The sequence below is a fragment of the Podarcis muralis genome, chromosome 2, assembly GCF_964188315.1.
Source record: "Podarcis muralis chromosome 2, rPodMur119.hap1.1, whole genome shotgun sequence".
Lineage (NCBI taxonomy): Eukaryota > Metazoa > Chordata > Lepidosauria > Squamata > Lacertidae > Podarcis > Podarcis muralis.
Genome location: NC_135656.1, coordinates 92,032,414 through 92,052,914, shown reverse-complemented (window position 1 = coordinate 92,052,914; position 20,501 = coordinate 92,032,414). Strand labels below are relative to the sequence as shown.

The 20,501-nt window shown below is 40.9% G+C and overlaps 1 protein-coding gene across 5 annotated transcripts in view; it reads left to right on the top strand.

The window, feature by feature from the left end:
• The window catches only part of LOC114590891 (contactin-4), a 531,471-nt gene that overhangs the window by 220,989 nt on the left and 289,981 nt on the right, over positions 1-20,501 (top strand). Inside the window, exon 1 of one of the 5 annotated variants that reach the window (XM_077925017.1) lies at positions 9,009-9,160. The exons of 3 other annotated variants lie outside the window; for them this stretch is intronic. The gene's annotated coding sequence lies outside the window, so the exon portion shown is untranslated. Of the gene's footprint in view, positions 1-9,008; positions 9,161-16,523; positions 17,009-20,501 lie in introns of those variants that run through there. One more of the 5 variants, XM_077925016.1, reaches the window with a different exon arrangement.

Below are 20,501 nucleotides of genomic sequence, written 5' to 3'. Positions count from 1 at the left end.
TTGGGTGCACGTTCCAGGCTAATTTCTCCTCAGTCTCAATGACAGAGCGTAGAAGACTCACCATGCTAAGGTGGTCCTTTTGCTACAACACCTTTCCTATTCCACTTCAGTAGCAAGGAATGGAATACAAGTTTGCCTCAGCTGGCATAGAGAGCATCCAGGACGAGTGGGCACAAACGCCTCTCAGTGCTCTGCCCAGCATCCATATTGCCCAGACCCATCTAGAGATTGCTTCTTGCAGTTTTCCCACAAGCATCTGGTTGGCCACTGTTAAAACAAAATACTGGTCTAAATAGGCCACTGGCCTGATCCAGCAGTCTCTTCTTTATGTTCTTATCTTTGCAAAACATTTGGAAAACTTGCCGTATCAGTAGTTTGTGGGAGATTCACACAAAGTATTCAGTGATTCACACAAACATGTTGTAGACCTTATACTGCATTTACTCGAGTCTAATGCGCCATCGAATCGAATGTGCACCCCAATTTTAGAACATTGAAACCAAAACAAAAGTATTTGCTGGCAAATGTAAGCGTACCATCAAATCTAACGCACACCTTAATTTTTGCAATGTAATTAAAAAAGCTGATTATTAGATTCGAGTAAATACGGCATTGCTTTCATTATGAGCAACTACAACTGAGCCCTCAGTATTAGGTAATATTCATGAAAATGACGTAGAGGCAGAAGAGGTATAATTCTTACCACCTCAGCACAGTCCTTAAAAAAAAGGGGGGGGGGAATCTTCACATACCACCACAATTAAAATTAGAAGAAAGCTCCCAATGCTGCCCAAAATTGTGGTGGTGGAGATTTTCCCCGGGATTGCCAATTCAAAAAGATGTTATATCATCTTAACCTGAACCAAGCTTCTTATTATTTTTCACATATCTCCCAGTTATATACTGCTTCTGCTTCATATGATATAGCTAGTCATCTGGGATTCTAGGAGATTGAGGAGGTGGGGATATATGCTCTGGCGTTCTGCTTTTGAAATGAACTCCCGGAATCTAAGCTGGCCTGGGGAACAGAAGACTTTCTTTGCCCAATTCCTCCTTGGAGAGTTCTTTCAAGGAATATTAATAGAACATAGTCTTCTCTTCCAGGCGGGAACATTATAGAGCCTTTATTCCCTGCTACTATTGCTTCAGGTGCTTGCAGCAAGAGTTTGGTTGCTGCTGTTTCTTCAGTTGCTTTTCATCTTTGTGATCTTCTAAGAAAAAGATGGGTGATGTGAGATGTACCTAGATGTAAGATCTAGGGTGTTGGGGATGCAGAATGTTCAAGACATAGCCTCCAGCACTTGGCTCACAAGAGCATCCTTCAAGCAAATTTGTCTCCGTACAGGGCAGTATTCAGCTAACAATATATTGTGGAATCTCTCATCTCAGAAGCATTCTTAATCTGCTGTATTGGATCACAGAAGAAGAATCATAATCTGAAGAGAGTTATGTTGCCCTTCATGTATACAGGAACTTCTGCATTATATTTAGGCTTTTGGTGTGTTTTCTTAGTGCAAAACTATTTAGTAGAACTTCTGGAGCTCACTTGTTTGCAGTATTGTATGCAGCCTTCATCAACCTGGTGCCCTCCAGGGGGGAGATTTCCACTTGTAATCCACACTCACCACACCAGCCAAATAAGCTATCAAAGCACACATGGTTTTCTCATACTTTTGAAGAGTCTATTCTTGGGTTACTCTCTTTTTTATTGCTTATTTTAACATTTTCAGGCAAGTCTTCTCTTGCTTTTTGCATAGAAAAATCAGAAGTTGATGCTGCATCACCGCAAATTACTGTGGTGCAGGAGATTAACAAGCAATCTGCCTTTTGGGTTTTAGGCAGGAGGCACAATATATTGTTTATTGAGCTGGTGGGCCACTATGCATGTGTGGTGGACTAATTTCATTTTGGTGAGTTGCATGTTGGGCAGGCCTAAACTATACACTTTATCAGCACCTGGGTCTACAATATTTTATTTTATTTGGGGGTTTTTTTTCATATGCAGTCCAGTCTCCCTTTCTTCCCTCTGTCTTCCAGGAAGGATTTACCTGGGTCCAGTCCTCATTATGTACCCTACCAGGAATGCCAGAGAAAAGAATTTTGTACTTGGTACATACTGTTATTATTTTTCCAGAGCTCAGGGTTTCGGTTAACTTGGGACCTTATCCAAAGAGGACTAAAGCTGATGGTAGAATTCTGGAACTCATCAAATTGTGCCTCTCATTGGCTTACCATTTAAAGTCATTGTTGTAGCTGTGAAGTGATATGAGAACTGCAGTATCTCCATAGCTATTAGATATAATATGTCTCAAATGCACTTTGCAAAATCAGACACAGGATATTTTGTGCACAGTGCACAGAATGAACTATATCTGGAAGTGACAGTAATAATAATTGCAATAATAAACTACACCTATATTTAGTACCATTTGTCCATAAATACCAAATTGCTTTTTAAATATTAACTAAGCCTCAATACACCCCTGTGGAGTAGGTAATTATCATTGCTATAACCATTTTGTATGTGAGACAGAAAGAGATTAATGGCCTTGTATTTTACAAACAGGAAATGAGGCACACTGTTTATGTAAGTACGCTTGAGTTTCTTTTTAATGCAATTGTTGTGAAGGCCTCTGAAGATGGCATATTTACAAGGTAATAGGCAAGTTGTGCTTCTAATTTCCCTTCTCCTCTTTTTATAGTAGATGAATAAGAGACGCAGGCCGTGTGATTCACACAAATCCAAATACAGTACTTGGATTTGGGGTGTGTGGTTTGTTCTTCTCACAGCAGCCTTACCCAACAAAACCCACACTGTGAAATACTTTTCAGACTCCAGTCTTACCTGGGACTGAATCCAGTTGAAATATATGGTATTTACTTAAGAGTAGACAGGCATAGGATTATGCTATTGTTTTTAATTATCTGCAGCTTCTTCTAATGTCTTATACATCTTATTCAATTACAGAACAGGATTCCAACTGCAGTTGTCATAGCTAGAGTAAGGGAACATTTGTATCATCATCATCATTTATTATTTGTACCCTGCCCATCTGGCTGGGTTTCCTCAGCCACTCTGGGCGGCTTCCAACAAAGACCAAAAATACACTAAAATGTCACACATTAAAAACTTCCCTGAACAGGGCTGCCTTCAGATGTCTTCTGAATGTCAGGTAGTTGTTTATCTCTTTGACATCTGATGGGAGGGCGTTCCACAGGGCGGGCGCCACTACCGAGAAGGCCCTCTGCCTGGTTCCCTGTAGCTTTGCTTCTCGCAATGAGGGATCCACCAGAAGGCCCTCGGCGCTGGACCGCAGCATCCGGGCAGAACGATGGGGGTGGAGACGCTCCTTCAGGTATACTGGACCAAGGCCATTTAGGGCTTTAAAGGTCAACACCAACGCTTTGAATTGTGCTCGGAAACATACTGGGAGCCAATGTAGGTCTTTCAAGACCAGTGTTATGTGGTCTCGGCGGCCACCCCTGGTCACCAGTCTAGCTCCCGCATTCTGGATTAGTTGTAGTTTCTGGGTCACCTTCAAAGGTAGCCCCACGTAGAGCGCATTGCAGTAGTCCAAGCGGGAGAGAACTAGAGCATGCACCACTCTGGCGAGACAGTCTGTGGGCTGGTAGGGTCTCAGCCTGCATACCAGGTGGAGCTGGTAGACAGCTGCCCTGGGTACAGAATTGACCTGCGCCTCCATGGACAGCTGTGAGTCCAAAATGACTCCCAGGCTGCACACCTGGTCCATCAGGGGCACAGTTACCCCATTCAGGACCAGGGAATCCCCCACACCCACCTGCCCGCCCCCTCTCCCTCCAAAACAGTACTTCTGTCTTGTCAGGACTCAACCTCAATCTGTTAGCCGCCATCCATCCTCAGTATCAGTAGCTCATGTGCCCTCTGGTCAGTTGTATCACTGCTACTTATCAGGAAGCAGAGAGGCAAAGGGGAGGCAGAGTGCTGGCTCGTGCACACACACTGGTGGAGCCAATTCAGTGCTCCCATGGGTGAAATCACATTGCATCAACCTTATCTCTCCCACACTACCTCCTGGTAAGCAGCAGGATGCAAAAGAGTGGAGGTCAGCTGTGTGATGCTGCCCCACAATACTGCCTGCTACTGAGTTGAATAGTTTCTTATCCTAGCTTCCTGGGATACACCTGAAAATCTAAAAAAATATTACTCCAACATTGCTTTCTCTATAATCCACACATATTTTGATAAAACTATACCTAGACTGCAACCCTGTACCCACTTACATGAGAGCAAACTCCTTTGAACTCACTGGGGCTTAAAAGTGAGTAAACATTTATAGGGTTGCACTGCTAAGCTGCCTTATAGCAAGACAGACCATTTGTCCCTTTAGCTATTCTGCACTTACTGCCAGCAGCTTCCATGGGTTTCAAACGGGTCTTTCCCAACCTTACCTGGAGCAACCAGGGACTGAATCTCCGAACTTCTTCATAGAAAACTCAAATTTTTGCCACAGTGCTATGGCCCTTCCGACATATGCGTGGATAGCCAGAGGAACCAACAGCAAGAAAAAGTGTAGAGTACTGACAACTGGGTAGAGATGAATGGTAATTGTGAAAAAGGCTTTCATATCTCCTTCGTGCCCTCTGGAACAGGGTAATATTTTGATTGATATGTTGGTTCAGGTGTGATATAATTTATCAATGGAAGTGGTCTTTAGGGTGGAATGCTGCAGGTGGCTTTATAATGTATAGAGTATCTCAGATCTTTATGAATTTGCCATGAAGGATGAGCTGCTAAACGTTGCACAGTGGGGTACTCCTTTTAATGCTTCTAACCAGCTATGTCCTTTTGTGCCACTGAGCATGCTTATACTTTATTGGACTGAGGGGGTTTTTTTATCCCCCACCCCCACCCTTCCACATTGTTTTTAATTGCTCTTCTGTAGTTGTTTGGATTTTTTCCCAAGCCTGCCTTTCATGTTTAGAACAGTTCCATATTGTTTCTAAACTATGTTTGTAATTTGCTGTCCTACAGTATATATCGTTCACTTGATGACTGCAATATGAAGTTGTAACTTGCAGGCATTAATGAACCACTTCAGTTCAAAAACAACAGACAGAAGTTTAATAGCACATTGTTGCTTTAATGCTTTTCAGTAGTGTTATTGCACACATTCAGCAGTCAGTAGTATCATATAAAGAAATCAAGTTATTTATATGCATGTGTGAATCAGAAAGTGCCCAGTGCTTCATTTTCTATCAGAAATCAGAATACCAGAAATCAGCATTCAAAAATAAATGATAATGGATGCCCTATTCAACCCTTTTGTGTTCACTAATTCAGGTTCAGGTACCAGAGCACTCTGTAGATTATAATGGACTATGCCGAAGGCTTTTTTCTACAATAGTGACATACTCTCCATAAGAAAACAGACAAAAAGTGTATGGCAACATTGAAAAACCAACAACCTACTTTCAGAACAATGAGTAAAGCATCACAAATTGATTGATTGTATATTTTGTATAAACATATTATTCTCTGCTCTTTAGTCCCCCAAATGTTATACCAGGTACGTCCAACTCCCAAGAGACTGCGATCTACTCCCAGTATAAAAAGCTGGCAGTGATCTACCCAGGATTGCAAAGAGTTGTTGATCTTTTTTGGGGGGAGGCTTCATCAGAGTTGCTGAGCTTATTTTGAGGAGGCGTCATCAGAGTTGTTGAGTGGTCTCTTTTTTGGCCCAGGATTGACCAGGAACACTCCACGATCGACCAGTAGATCGCGATTAACCAGTTGGACATGCCTGTGTTAAACAAACAAACAAACAAACAAACCATAACATAACAAAGATCCAGGGAAAACATGACATTGGTAGATTGGTGGTCACTATTTTCTTTTGTCTGAGGGCATCCCAGATAGACAGCTGTGATTGTGACACAAATCATGACTGGCTCACCAAAACCATTGAGAATCATAGAATCATAGAGTTGGAAGAGACCACAAGGGCCATCGAGTCCAACCCCCTGCCAAGCAGGAAACACCATCAGAGCACTCCTGACATATGGTTGTCAAGCCTCTGCTTAAAGACCTCCAAAGAAGGAGACTCCACCACACTCCTTGGCAGCAAATTCCACTGTCGAACAGCTCTTACTGTCAGGAAGTTCTTCCTAATGTTTAGGTGGAATCTTCTTTCTTGTAGTTTGGATCCATTGCTCTGTGTCCGCTTCTCTGGAGCAGCAGAAAACAACCTTTCTCCCTCCTCTATATGACATCCTTTTATATATTTGAACATGGCTATCATATCACCCCTTAACCTCCTCTTCTCCAGGCTAAACATGCCCAGCTCCCTTAGCCGTTCCTCATAAGGCATTGTTTCCAGGCCTTTGACCATTTTGGTTGCCCTCCTCTGGACACGTTCCAGTTTGTCAGTGTCCTTCTTGAACTGTGGTGCCCAGAACTGGACACAGTACTCCAGGTGAGGTCTGACCAGAGCAGAATACAGTGGCACTATTACTTCCCTTGATCTAGATGCTATACTCCTATTGATGCAGCCCAGAATTGCATTGGCTTTTTTAGCTACCGCGTCACACTGTTGGCTCATGTCAAGTTTGTGGTCAACCAAGACTCCTAGATCCTTTTCACATGTACTGCTCTCAAGCCAGGTGTCCCCCATCTTGTATTTGTGCCTCTCATTTTTTTTGCCCAAGTGCAATACTTTACATTTCTCCCTGTTAAAGTTCATCTTGTTTGTTTTGGCCCAGTTCTCTAATCTGTCAAGGTTGTTTTGAAGTGTGATCCTGTTCTCTGGGGTGTTAGCCACCCCTCCCAGTTTGGTGTCATCTGCAAATTTGATCAGGATGCCCTTGAGTCCATCATCCAAGTCGTTGATAAAGATGTTGAATAAGACCGGGCCCAAGACAGAACCCTGTGGCACTCCACTAGTCACTCTTCTCCAGGATGAAGAGGAACCATTGATGAGCACCCTTTGGGTTCGGTCAGTCAGCCAGTTACAAATCCACTGAGTGGTAGCATAGTCAAGACCGCATTTTACCAGCTTCTTTACAAGAATATCATGGGGCACCTTGTCGAATGCCTTGCTGAAATCAAGGTAGGCTACATCCACTGCGTTCCCTTCATCTACCAGGCTTGTAATTCTGTCAAAAAACGAGATCAGGTTAGTCTGACAAATCCAGGTGGGCAAACATAGCAATGCCAAAAACCTGTACAGTGGTACCTCAGGTTACATACGCTTCAGGTTACATACGCTTCAGGTTACAGACTCCGCTAACCCAGAAATATTACCTCAGGTTAAGAACTTTGCTTCAGGATGAGAACAGAAATCATGCAGCGGTGGCACGGTGGCAGCAGGAGGCCCTATTAGCTAAAGTGGTGCTTCAGGTTAAGAACAGTTTCATGTTAAGAACAGACCTCCAGAACAAATTAAGTTCTTAACCCAAGGTACCACTGTCAGCCAAGTAATCCCAAAGAACCTGAAGTGTGAATTGCTTGATGGTGCAACCTCAGGCTCGTGAGCTTCCTTTCCCACTGCAAGTTTTACTTGATTCAAGAATGCTTGGAAGTTATCACCAATCTTTATTGCTTTTGTGAATGATAACTTTGTTTCTCTTTAGCTTCCCATAAAACTGTCACAGCTTGTACTCCATGCATATTTTGCAATTTAACTGCATTATTTCCAGTTATCTTTTTCTCTGAATCTCTCTGTGCGTACCTGTGCATCTGCCAACTGAGGATGACACTCCATTCTTCTATCAGGTGTATTTGACTCTTGTCTATGAAAGCTTAACCATAATTAACGTGTTAGTTGTCAAGGCACAGCAAGACATCCCACCCTGCGTCTATGGAAGTTGTCTTGATAGTGATGATTACTTGTCCCATTTCCCATTCACACATCTTCCGCAATGAGAAAGTGCTCAATGGCAGCTTAATTTAACCTCATGTTTACACAGTAGAATCTTTAAAACACTGCTTGTTTGAGAGAAATAAATAATATGAATAATAATAATAATTAATAACAATGTAATTAATTTATAATTATTTTACTTGATGTTAATGGGTGGGATTCCAACATAGCAGTAAGGCAAACATTCTCTCCCCTCCCCCAGCAGATTTGGGGGTGGTATGTCATGGGGGGAGGGGGAAATTCCTACTGCACAAGCAGAAGTCAGTTTACTCAGGCAAATATATTGTTGGATATTTCCCACTGATAATTTCTCAAACATTTATACTATGATTAGCATTTAACTGTCACTGTTTGTCCCTGATAACCCTATGTAATTTGTCAAATCTTAATTTAACTGAAGTCTGAGGAACTTCGGACCACCCAGTTATCCATGCCTGAATTTAAATAAAGGTATCTCAGACCCCAGTCTCTATCTACTAACATGATGCTCAGCTGTGGCCTTTACGTTTTATATGTTACTCATTTTTGTGCTTTATATTTAAATATTGTGTTGTGATTCGTATTTTAAAAAATTGTTACCTGCCCTCATCCTAATGATTAGGAAAGGTGGAGACTCTTTTTTATATATATATAAAAAACACACAACCCAGTGTGTTAGAAATTTAACTGCTTCAGAAAAGACCTGACGCAGAAATCTGGGTTTATAGCAGCGTACAATGCTGTATATGCAAAGCATTCAGCTTAATTACAGAGATTTATGTAATCATCTGTTATGTGGCCATAGCAAGATTACAGTGTTACTTAAATCCAGGAACCATATACATAAATGTGTGTGTTTGCCTTTAATTAAAAAGAAGTCTCGTATCCTTGATCAGTGAACAAAATTAACCAGTGTTCAGATATCCCTGAACTGGGATTATATGTCCTTCTGTGTACAAGGTCTCCCAATGTGTGCATCTTTGATTCATGTGTTAATTGTGCAGGTCCTTGGGGGAAGGGAGGCATAAAGCAGGAGCACTGTACTTCCTGATTAATGCTAGTGAGCAGCCATACAGTGCTCAGTGCATAGCGGTTAGGCTTCTCCAGTCCCAGCTGAGAATATGGTTCCATTATCTCCCAGCTGCATAGGGAATCCATAAGGGCCTTTTCTGCCTGGCTGATCAGTACAGTGGAAGCAGTGACTTGATGAGAGCTGAGATCTTTGTTTGATTTGCTGTAAAATGTAAAAGAGAAACTGGGATATTTTATTTTACAGTTCTGTAAGTACCGGTTTTTCTTCCATAGCTGCATGTGAGCGAGTTGTGACTTTGCCAGCTACATATAATTTTCTGTTCCACTGCTCTTTGCTGAATTTAACAGGGAGGAATGAGGGTAATCTGTTTACAGATTGCAGGTTGCTTTGGCTATCTAAAATGCAGGCATGTGATGATTGTTTCAAGGAAACGAATAACTTGACTTTTCAAACTGGGTTTTCTTCTTTGAGAGTTTAACAAAATGTAGCTGCATAGTTTGATGTTTTGCTTTGAAGTGTGGCTTGGATGTGTTCTTTAAACTATCCTTTTTTGTTAGTTAATATTGGGGGGGGTGTACTATTTCTTCAAATCAGCATTTACTAAGTGCCATCAGAAAGCATCTTTTTAAATTTGATGTAGTCTTACAGTTTCTCATTATACCTTTTTAAATTTCAATAAAAGTCATGTTGGGGGAAGGAATAGTGTAGTGGCAGACTTGTTGTTCTGACAAATGTAGTCCATAACTTAAGTGTGCAGAATAGGCACAATAATATTACTTATAATGTTCAGGTGTTTTAAAAATTGTTGAAATGTTTTATTTATGATTTGAGTGTTGAGTTCAAAACTGGGAACTATTGTGCAACTGATGTATTTGATGTGGCTTTATTTTTCAAAACAGCGTTTTTCCAATAGAATTATTTTTCTTGCAAAACACAGTATGTTAATCCCTAATATTTAACACCTCTTTGTTCTTTGTTATAGACACAAAAGTACTACTGAGTTATAATAATAGTAGTACTGTATGAGTTTTGCAAATGGCAGGTTGCAGCAAGTTGTGGCATTGCATATTGACAGCTGAAAGGGTGTGTGTGTGTGTGGCTCATAACATATGTTTTGGGGTTCCCTCATTTGTTTCCCAATGACAGTTGACCTTAAAAAAGATATGAATTACGGTGGCCTTGGGCCTGTTGTTCTAGTGTTCATGCCTATTTCAGGACAAAGCAGTTTTAAGGCACCGCTGCTTGAAAGCTGGCATGCTGCACAAGTTGAATGAAACCATGTGGTATGGGAAAGCACCTACTGGAATGCAAATATATATATTCCTGAATAGGCAATAAGTCTCAAAGCAGAGCAGAACCACAGGCTGTTAGGTATGAAAGTGGCTCGCTGCTGAGGACAGAGTATCTTCTCATTAGCTGTGGTTGATGTGAATGGCTAAAGAAAAGGGAGAATGTCACAATAGATGGTTACCTACAGTAGCACAGAAAGCATCCACACAGCCTAGGGGTATTGGGAGCAAAATAAAGAAACTGTACCTGGAAAAAAATAGTAGGAAATCAATGTAGCCTCTTTTCTTTCTCAGTCTCTTCCCCCACTCCAAAGTTACCTGAATTATTCCGCCTTACAGACGTATGCTGATATTTCAGCTTGGTACTGGCTGGATCCATGGAAAGGGCTTGTCTGAAGTAAATATGCATAAATAAACATTTCTTTATTCTTTTTTTTAAAAAAAATAAATCTTATTGTTTTCAGCAACTGCTTCCACAAGCACTTTCTTTTAATTGAAAGAAGGGTCATCCTTTGTTTCAAAACAAAAAAGCTATTTCAGTGAGCACTTGTTTTACAGAAGGCTTATAGAGATATTACAGTAATTTATTCTCCCAGGAAATTTGTAATTTCAGCATTTGTATAATGGTCATAAGCAAGTATGGTGTGGAATACGATATTGCTCTGTTAGGCATATTAGTGAAACTAACATCCTTAGTTATGTTGTCAAACCATTTGCAAATATATACACGCACACATAAAGGCTAAAAAAAAACATGAGAGAACAATTCCATTTGTGTGTGGGTGGATGAAGCTGGTGTTGGTAGTGAACAGACCTGATCTCCTAAGAACCTATGTTTTTTCAGTAGAAACCAAATACTTATCTAAAGTCCCTGCAGGAAGCATGATTTCGTCAAAGCAAGTGCTTTAATTCTCTTTTAAATGAGTGGAGGAGGAGAAAAGGCTTGAGCTGGTGATATTGCTGAGTTGCACTGCAACATCCACAGTCATTACTAAGACTTTGAATATTTGTATTTCTGTGACTTTAATAAGTTTACATGGGTTTCCAGTTGTTTGAAACAGTTTGAAGATCTGGGCTTCGGACTGCCTCTGTTCTTACGTGAATGAAAATCTGATATAGGCGACAGCTGTAAAGAACAGCCTAGGAAAGCGTTGAATGGCCCTGATGGGATTAAAAGCTGTGCTGACGTTATGCATGTATGTGTATAAAGTAGCTGGCATTGGAGAGCGCCAGCAAAGCCTTATTGTTAGATAAAGCAAAACAAAAATTGTTTGGAATTGGATCCACAGACTCACAAATGGATAAAAGAAGGAATGAACAAGAAAACTGTTGAGCCAGTGCTTCTGAACATGCCCACAGCACAGTCATATTACCAAGTTGTACCCCTGTCAGAACAGCAGTAGGAATTTGATTCAGGTGACAACTTACAAAAAGGTAGTTGTGTTAGTCTCCTGCAGTAAAAAGGCAACAAAGAATCTTGTGGCACTTTAAAGACTTAACAGATTTATTGGAGCATAAGATTTTGTAGATTAGAGTCCACTTGATGCATCTAATGAAGTGGAATCTAGCTCATCAAAGTGTGTGCTAAATGTGCTAGTCTTTAAAGGTTGCACAGCACCTTCTTATTTTTGTTTCAGGTTGTAACTTCAATTGAGGTTAGCCTTGGGAATACCAAAGAGCTAATATTTCGTGAAGAACAGTGTTTACACAAGCAGATCCGGGGGGGGGGGGGGTTGTTAAGTAGTAGATTTGGAATGCAGATATTTATTGCACTTTCATCGTGTGCCTTTTAGCTTGTGTTATGATTTTATGTTCGGTTTCTCCCGTTTTCCTCCCTTGTTTGTTTTTCAAGGTATCAATTTTGTTTCTCATGATTTCATCATCGTCATTAGTTGCATAAACTCCAGGCAATTCTTCAGTATGATAACAATGAAAACTGAAGCCATGCCTTCTGATCCTCAATCATGTGTTTAATCCACCCGGCATTTTTATAATTTTCTCTGTTTTGATCGCATTGATATCTATCAGTATTAAATTATTAAAAAAGGAAATCTTTGTTAAATTAGTCTCTTCACACCCCCAGATACCAAGCCTATTATCACAACATGACAAGGTAAATTACAGGTGTGATATTTGGGGTCCTTGATCAGGAAATTTTTGTATGCCATCAGGGAAACAGGTAATGACTGATTTACATGCGTCCAATTGATGCGCAACCGTGCACTTGCACATTGTGGCAACCCAGGAGTGGCTGGGAAAGGGGGCGGGGCCGCAACAGGGCAGAGGGGGCTTGTGCGCACTCTGCCATTGCATGTGATGACCTGGAACGCAACCCCTGCGCAAATCAGGGGTTGCTTGTATTGCACTACACCATGGATACTTAGAAATCTGGGTTCAAATAAAAGGGAAAATGTGACCAAAGTGTTTAGGGTCATGGCTTTATAGCAGTGTTCTATAATCAGCTAAGTCTTGTGGATTTTGGTTGCAGTCTGCTAATACTGAAAAGCAGACTTTGAATCATTCAGGACAATGTCAGTCATGCGGAGATTGAAGGAGTGCCATTCTTTGTAAGTCACCCTCTAGCCCCGTGCCATGTGATGTCCAAGTAAGCAGCTAGGGTTTCTTTAGAACCTCCCAATGCAGTTCAAAACAACAACAACCCCAGATAAGTATTATTTAAGTGGAAACATGAGACTTGTGTACCCATTAAGTTTCCTGAATAGCTCAAGGAAAATAACAAACATGGAAAAGAGGTACAGTCATATACCTTGGGTTGAAGTAGCTTCTGGTTGAGCATTTTTGGGTTGCGCTCTGCAGCAACCCGGAAGTAACGGAGTGCGTTACTTCCGGGTTTCACCGCTCGCGCATGTGCAGACGCTCAAAATGATGTCATGTGCGGAAGCGGCGAATCGCGGTACGCGCGGACGCAGGTTGCGTTCGCTTCAGGATGTGAACGGGGCTCCAGAACAGATCCCGTTCGCATCCAGAGGTCCCACTGTATAGGTATGGAGTGGAAGATATAAGAAGGGGAGCTGAAGCCCTTCTGCTTATTGGGAATCAGTTTGGAACAGACAAACTTTGATTTGGGTGGACGGAATCAGTTTGGAGCAGTCTCATTGAGGCATGATCCAAGGAGGACTAAATTGGGTAGCCAGGAATTTACAGGCTGGACTAAAGACCTTGCTGGCTTCTTGAGGGAAGAGGGCACCAGAAACAAATTTTGATTTGGGTGGACAGAAGGGACACAGCAGAACAATATGTGAATTTGTTGTGCCACTGCAAGCGAAGCACAGTTCCCTGCTGCAAACTGGTTGGGCAGTCCTAATTGGAACAAAGTTGTTTAAAGTCTCTATATCATATCTGTGCTCGATTGGTAGAAGTGTCCCATGTGGGAACTGGGCTTATTCTTAGAAGATGCAAATGGGTATTAAGTTACCAGTGTCCTTCAGGAACAAGTTTCTGTTCTTATCAGGGCCAATAAGGACCAAACAGAAGCTTGTGCTGACAGTTTGCAAACAGTGTGAGTAGTGAATAATAAAGCATTACACACGTTTGGCATCAGGCGTGTGCTATAGAAGGAAGGCGTGACACACCACCCATAGGAAATCCCACCTGAAATGTACCTGCCATTTTCCAAACCGGACTTGAATTCTGCTCCTGTGGGAGAAGTGCAGATTGGCTGGTGGGTTATCCAGTCCTTCATTCATTGCACACACACACCCCTGCATCATGGCAAAGGTACATGACTGGCACTCAGACTAGGATGACCGGGCTCCATCTACATGAAAAGCAGAACACAAGAACTGAGTGATTGGGTCTGCCACTCTCTCTTCCAAACCTCAGAAATATTCCATAATATGCAAAATGAACCATGGGAAGAGAATAAGGAAAGTCATTGATATTTTAAGATTGTTTAAATGAATATTCTAAATTGAAAAACAGAAAATATAATCAAAAAATTTACACACACAAACCTCAGGATTATTCATAGCCTTCTATATAGGTAATATCCTTCTACTTGCATTCTGGAAATACAATCTCAAACTGGTAACGATTCACCAATGAATTGCAAAAGAGTTGTGACTGGCTCACAAAGGCTATGAGCCTAAACAGAATGTATCTCAAAGGGGGGGAAGATAAATGAGTTTGTCAGAATATAGATCCTTAACAAAGACAATAGGGTAAAAATGTAGGTCATCCGCCTTGCTCCTTCATACACACAACAATCAGATGAAATTGAATACTCCTTCATTATGTCATGATGGCTGTGGCAGCTAAGATGCTTTAGACATGGTATAACAATGGCTATTACTCGTAACAAGTGGGGCCTGCGACCAGTTAAGAATTCCAGTCAGCTATGCCTCCCTCCAGGTCAATATAAGCTTCATAGGGATCAAGCAAACCAATTCACTTGCTTTCTCTCTCCCACCACTAGGATAGATTTCTGGTTTTCTTTTCCAGCTGGAACCCAACATTCTGTGGCTCCTGGATGTTCATTTCTCATTGAGTGGTTGTGTTTTCCCACCGGATGAGGATCCTCTTGTGGATTTTTTTTTTTTTTGCATGCCTGGGACTTTACCCAAGGATGTTGATGCTTCCCATTTATTTCTCATTGTCCCCATTTTGGCTCCAATCCTGTTGTTAGCAGAGCTTCAACTCCTCAACATACCTTTTCCGTCCAGTGAAAGCACTTGGACTCACTGGCAAGGAACTTGAACCAGCCCTCTTTTAATTAAGTGTGGTAGGTCCTTGGGAGGCTGAGAAGGTGAAAGAGATGTCTTCAGAGGGAGGCAACCACAAGTCTTTTCAACAGCGGCTAGCCAGGTGGGGTGGAGCTACAGCAGTAGCCTCTCAACAGAAGCATCACTGCTGATTGCTGGGCAAGGTGGCAGCAAGGGCAGGGCTGCATGGGTGAACCGTTGGACCCAGTCTGGTGCTCCTACCAGTGCACCCAGACAACTCCCACCTTGCTGTCACGAAGTAAGCAGCAGTGGCACTTCTGCCAAGAAGCTATTGCTATGGCTCCACCTCAAGTGAGTCACTCCTGGTTTTGCTCACAATCAGTTGGAATCAAGCCTTGTTGGGGTGAATGAGGGAATACTTTTGCATCTCGGATTATACCCAACTAAATCATACTCTGAGTAGTTACTTGGATCTAAGCCATGCCAATTATCTCAGTGGGTCAACTCTAAGTAGAACTAACATTGAATACAACTCTGTATCTCTAGCACCGAAGAAACAAATTTGGCACACTATTTTCGCACTCAATCAAAATGTTAAGGAAGTGCTTTGCATGTTACATTGATTTTGAAACTTCTGGTGCATCCTTTGAAGCCTGTGGTTCTTATAAGATCTTATTTTAAGCATATTTATATCTGACCTATTTCCTGATGCATTACATGTTGAAATGATGATATATCTCCTTAGGCTGTGCTCCGAAGCACACTTACTTGGAATTAAATCTCCAGAAATTAATGGGACATACTTTCCAAGTATATGTGCTTAAGATTGTTCTTCAAATAACTGGCAGAGAATGCATTTGTGCTGCATCTTACTCTGTGTGTGTGCATGCTTGCAATTAGTGTTGATGCAACAGTACTATAAAATAATAGAATGTTAATTCCCTTTATAGTTTGCATTTCTATAATGATGCTGGGCCATGTGATTATCCCCAGACACTACTAAAATTATTAGAACTTGGCCTTTTCTTTTTCTTTTTCTTTTTTTGCTTCTCCTCACTGTTTGATGAGAATCTGAGGCTAATGTTGCCCCTGATTAAGTATCCACACCACAGCCTATTGAGCCAGGAGACAGTTAAATATTTTATGTGAATCAATGCAGTATATGAAAATCATTTGCTTTTGTTTCCTTAGTATCAATATATATTTGCTGGACAGTAGCAAACCAATTAAGTGGAAGCACCGATGTAGGTTAACCTAGTTAGTCCCCTTTCCCCGTCATTGTTTTTTCTCTCTCCGCCTTGGAATTTTATTTCTAAATTGAAGAAAAGTATACCTTTACACAGGCAGTCTTGTGGTTGTTGATATTATATCACTTGCATCTTTGATGTATTTCAAGTTGTTAATTATTGTGCCTTGCACATCAACCTCAAATGTATGATTTTAAGTTAACAGCTCTGGCCGTTTGTGGTATTCAGTGTTGTTGAGCAAATAGTTCTGCTCATGTACCAAATGGCTGTATTGTATGGTATAAGCCAATGGTAGGCTTCTCAAACAAGACATACATGCGAGGATTTGAGAAGGAGGCTAAACCCCTCTGCCTTGCAATTCACATGCTTGCTTTCTTAGAGAGGGAAGGACTGGAGGTGATGTTTCTCACAGAAAAGGGGCTGTACTTGCATCAGTTGGTTTGTCAGGAAAGAGAATCTTGTGATTTAATGTTGAGAGGAAAGCATAAGAAGGGCTGCAAAGGAATAAAGTATCTCTTACGGTGAGACATAAAATGCAGTGGTGTGGATTTTAGAGGAGATGGCAAAATTTACGGAAGCAAGATATCTCAGGCTGCTGGCAAAGGAGAGTGAGGAAGAGAGATTTAAGGTTCACCAGGCAGAAGACTTTATATCAGTGGGAAGAAATTCAAATGCCTCGCAGAATGCTTGCTGCTGTCCAGTAAAGTGTATTGACACTGCAAAGAAAATGTAAATAAGGCAAAAGAAGCCTGAGCTTATTATGGCCAGAAGAAATGCAGGGAAACAGTTTCCAGAAGAGGAGGGGAGAGGATGTGTATGAGTGGGAAAAATATCAACAACATTGGGACAGATTCAGGAGCAGCTGTCATGTTTGCTGGTAAGTGGCCGAATAAATTACTATGAATCTTGAATAGCTTGTAGTGTGAAAAGGATGTTTAGAGATGTTGTTGCCTCTAGCAACTTTTTTTATTATGACTGAGCACATTAATAGCATCACTGCCCAAGCTTTGAAGCAAACTCTATTCTGTAGAAAGTATTTAGAATAGTACTAGATGCATTCACTCTTCCTGGTACTGTGCGAGGCAATGCTTGCTTAATAGCTTTTATTTAACAAGCAGAAATTAGTGAGGGGTGGTTACAAAGGTAGCTAGCTGCACATATATGTACAGATACTACAATAACTAAAATTTACAATGCTTATAAAGGGAAATAATCTCCTTGGAGGATCTATGAGAGATTAGATGTTCTGTTAAAACTATTTTATCTCATATATATTAACTTTTATGAGTTCTGAGAGTTCAAATGAAACTAAAACATCTGTGCACCACAGAGGTTTACTGGAATGCCTTTTGTCATTAGGCATGTGATTATTTATGAGCAAGGTAATGGATTAGGTTCAGTAAGCAAAAAGCAATTTCATCAATTGTGGCATTTTAAGGTATGTTTGTGTACTTTTCAGACTCAAAGAATTTTATTTCTGTTGAATTCTTCTTTTTCTTTTTCTTCTTTAATTACTGTCATTAATGATTCTTGTAGAATCTACACAGATAACAATATTTTTGTGTGAAAGGGCCATTCTAAGAAGTTTTCCCATTCATTTCAATTTGGTTTACAAAGGAGAACTTCCCAGTGCATTGAGGCTGGCTCCTATAATCTATCTACCATCTATCTATCTATCTATCTATCATCTCTATGCTATAGAATATATTGTTAAAAAGATAATCATTAGTTTGTATTGTTGAGCTGCATTTGTATGTTTCAAAGTCCAAGAGTTCTGTTCTACTTGGTAATCACTTTCCTGCCATAGCACAACTCAAATGAGGCAAATCCAGTTTATTATAGTCCTTAACCTCCTGTTTGCTCTTGAAACCAACTGGAGAACCATATATAAAAAATTAAATCAGTCCCCCACCCCCGCCAAAACTGTTTAGCACAAAATGCAACCCAAAGACTGCACAAAATAGCTATAGCTCTAGAACTTCACAATTTTGCATATCAATTTCCTGCAAATCAGAAGTGTTTTACATGTGCCAAAGAACCAGTGACTCCTGAAAACACGTTGTGTGTGTGTGTGTGTGTGTGTGTGTGTGTGGAGAGAGAGAGAGAGAGAGAGAATGCTGGCCCCACCGAGTCTGGCAACATCCCGGTGAATGTTTCACAACATGGCATTCATATCTAACTTGAAGGACTGGTTAAAGACTATGAACTGCTCTCTGGATACTTTGTTCAAGCAAAAAGAAAGAAGCTGCAGCTGCAGTTAATGAAGAGCTAGTAGGCCATCCCACATCTGCCAGGGAGTGTTCAGCCAACAGCACAATGATAGAATGACATTAAAGGTTAGCGGCGGGGTGTGGGGGGAGGAAGGAATTGCCTTGCTGAGTAGGTCAGAATAGTGTTCTGCACTAAAAATAGAAATAGTGTAATTATTGCTTGTCTGTACAAGTTGTATACGTTATGGAAGGAAGGAAACAAACTGGCAAAAATGTAACTAAAACTCTGGCATAGCCATAAATGTCATTCACCTTTTCTTCATGTTTTCAGTCAAGTATTGTATAGCTCAGGCTATCATTGCAATAATCGTCTTTTTACAGTTGTAGAATACGTTGCCATAAACCTTAAGGAGTCACAAAGCCTTTTATCATTGTGTCTTCTTAATCCAAGAATTTTTTAAAAACATATTCTCTGACATCATTATATAACTTCAGAGCATTTATCTGGTTCACAATCAGAAAAGCCAGTTTAAAAACAAAGGCTGTTAGAATTTTGTCAGATATATTTATCACTTGATGAGGAGATTCCAGGGCTCTTTACCATGCAGATTCTTCCTTAAAGTTGGTTTGAGGTACAGCACTTCAGACACAAAGTGAAGCGGGATCTAGCTAGTCTCCCTTCTCTTACTACAAGAACAAAATGAAAACATCAGCATTCATTTGTGCTGGGTTCCACAGTTTCTGCAGTATATAAGGCCTCATAGGGCCCCGCTCAGTGGAGTATGCCCTGTTCAGCTGTGAAGCAAAGTACCTGCTTATAAAAGTACAGAAGCTATCCTCTGTTGTGACTGAATTTTAAATACAGCCTTGAGTCTCAGCCTGGCCTGGCTTTGAGTCCATCATATTTCCGATTTAAGAACATAAAGACAGCCTTATTGGATCAGACCAATGGCTTGGCAAGTCCAGCATAATGCTCCCCACAGTGCCTATGGGAAGCCCATAAGGAGGGCCTGAGTGCAATAGCTCTCTCCTGCTCATGTTCCTTAGCAACTAGGATTCAGACACATGCTGCCTAGTGCCTCTGATGCTGGAGGTAATATATAGCCATCGTGACTGTAATAGATATTGATAGGCTTCTTCATGAATTTGTATAATCCTCTTTTAAGTTGGTGGCTGTCATTGCATCTTGTGGGTTGTCTGTTCAGATGTTTCATTTCTGTTAGAACTTTCATAGAAAGACAATAGTTGAAATCATACTTTTCTGGTCATACTTTTGAGAGCCCTGACTGAGAATCTTAAAGATGAACTCTGCCAGCCCTTAATGGAAAGTCAAGCTCTTGAATTTTAGATAATGATAGAAATTTAGATTTGAAACGTCAGCATGTGGCTCTTGAATACACAGAAGGAAAGGGTTAGAGTAATGTGGGCCACTGGAATCTTGGTTAGAAGGTAGGACGGTAACTGCTTCTAGCCACTCTGTTGCTTGCCTCAAGCAAGATAGATCTCTGTTGTTTAGCTACATTCCCCCAAAGTAGCTTGGGTTACATTTCAATGGAAGTGCACATTTGAAACCAATGGTGTGACATTCTTTGGTCCTGTGCTTGTGCCCTGCTTAAGCTACAAACATGCTTGGTAGCTTTGAGCAAGTCACAATACCTTATTTCCCCCCCATTTATAAAACAAGAATAACTGATTTGATTTCTGCCAAACTTTTCTCCTTGCCTTTTTTTTTTCTGTTTGATTTTCATCCTCTCCCAACAAAGGCAGATCTGAGAAAACAAGAAAGGCAGGAGGCTTGACTGGGACTTTCTGAATCTAGCAAGATAAAGTGATGCTGGTGTGATAGCAAATCAATGACAATGACTCTCTCCTTGTAGGGAGCATGGAGGAAGGGAAGGCTAGACAAAAACAGTTCTGCAGGATGTGACTGACTGAGCCACTGACATCTAGAAGTCCTTATTAATGTGCCACCTTGTTAAATAACAAACATACGAACTGATTCATATTTGCTGGAAGCAGTAGTTCAACCTGCATGGTTGTTGTTGTTTAGTCGTTTATTCATATGGTAATAGGTAGATGAACTAATTTTTTTAGTGGTAAAAGTGAACCAAACTGGTCTTGTCAAAGTTGTAAAACAAATTGCAACTTGCCACCTCCTTG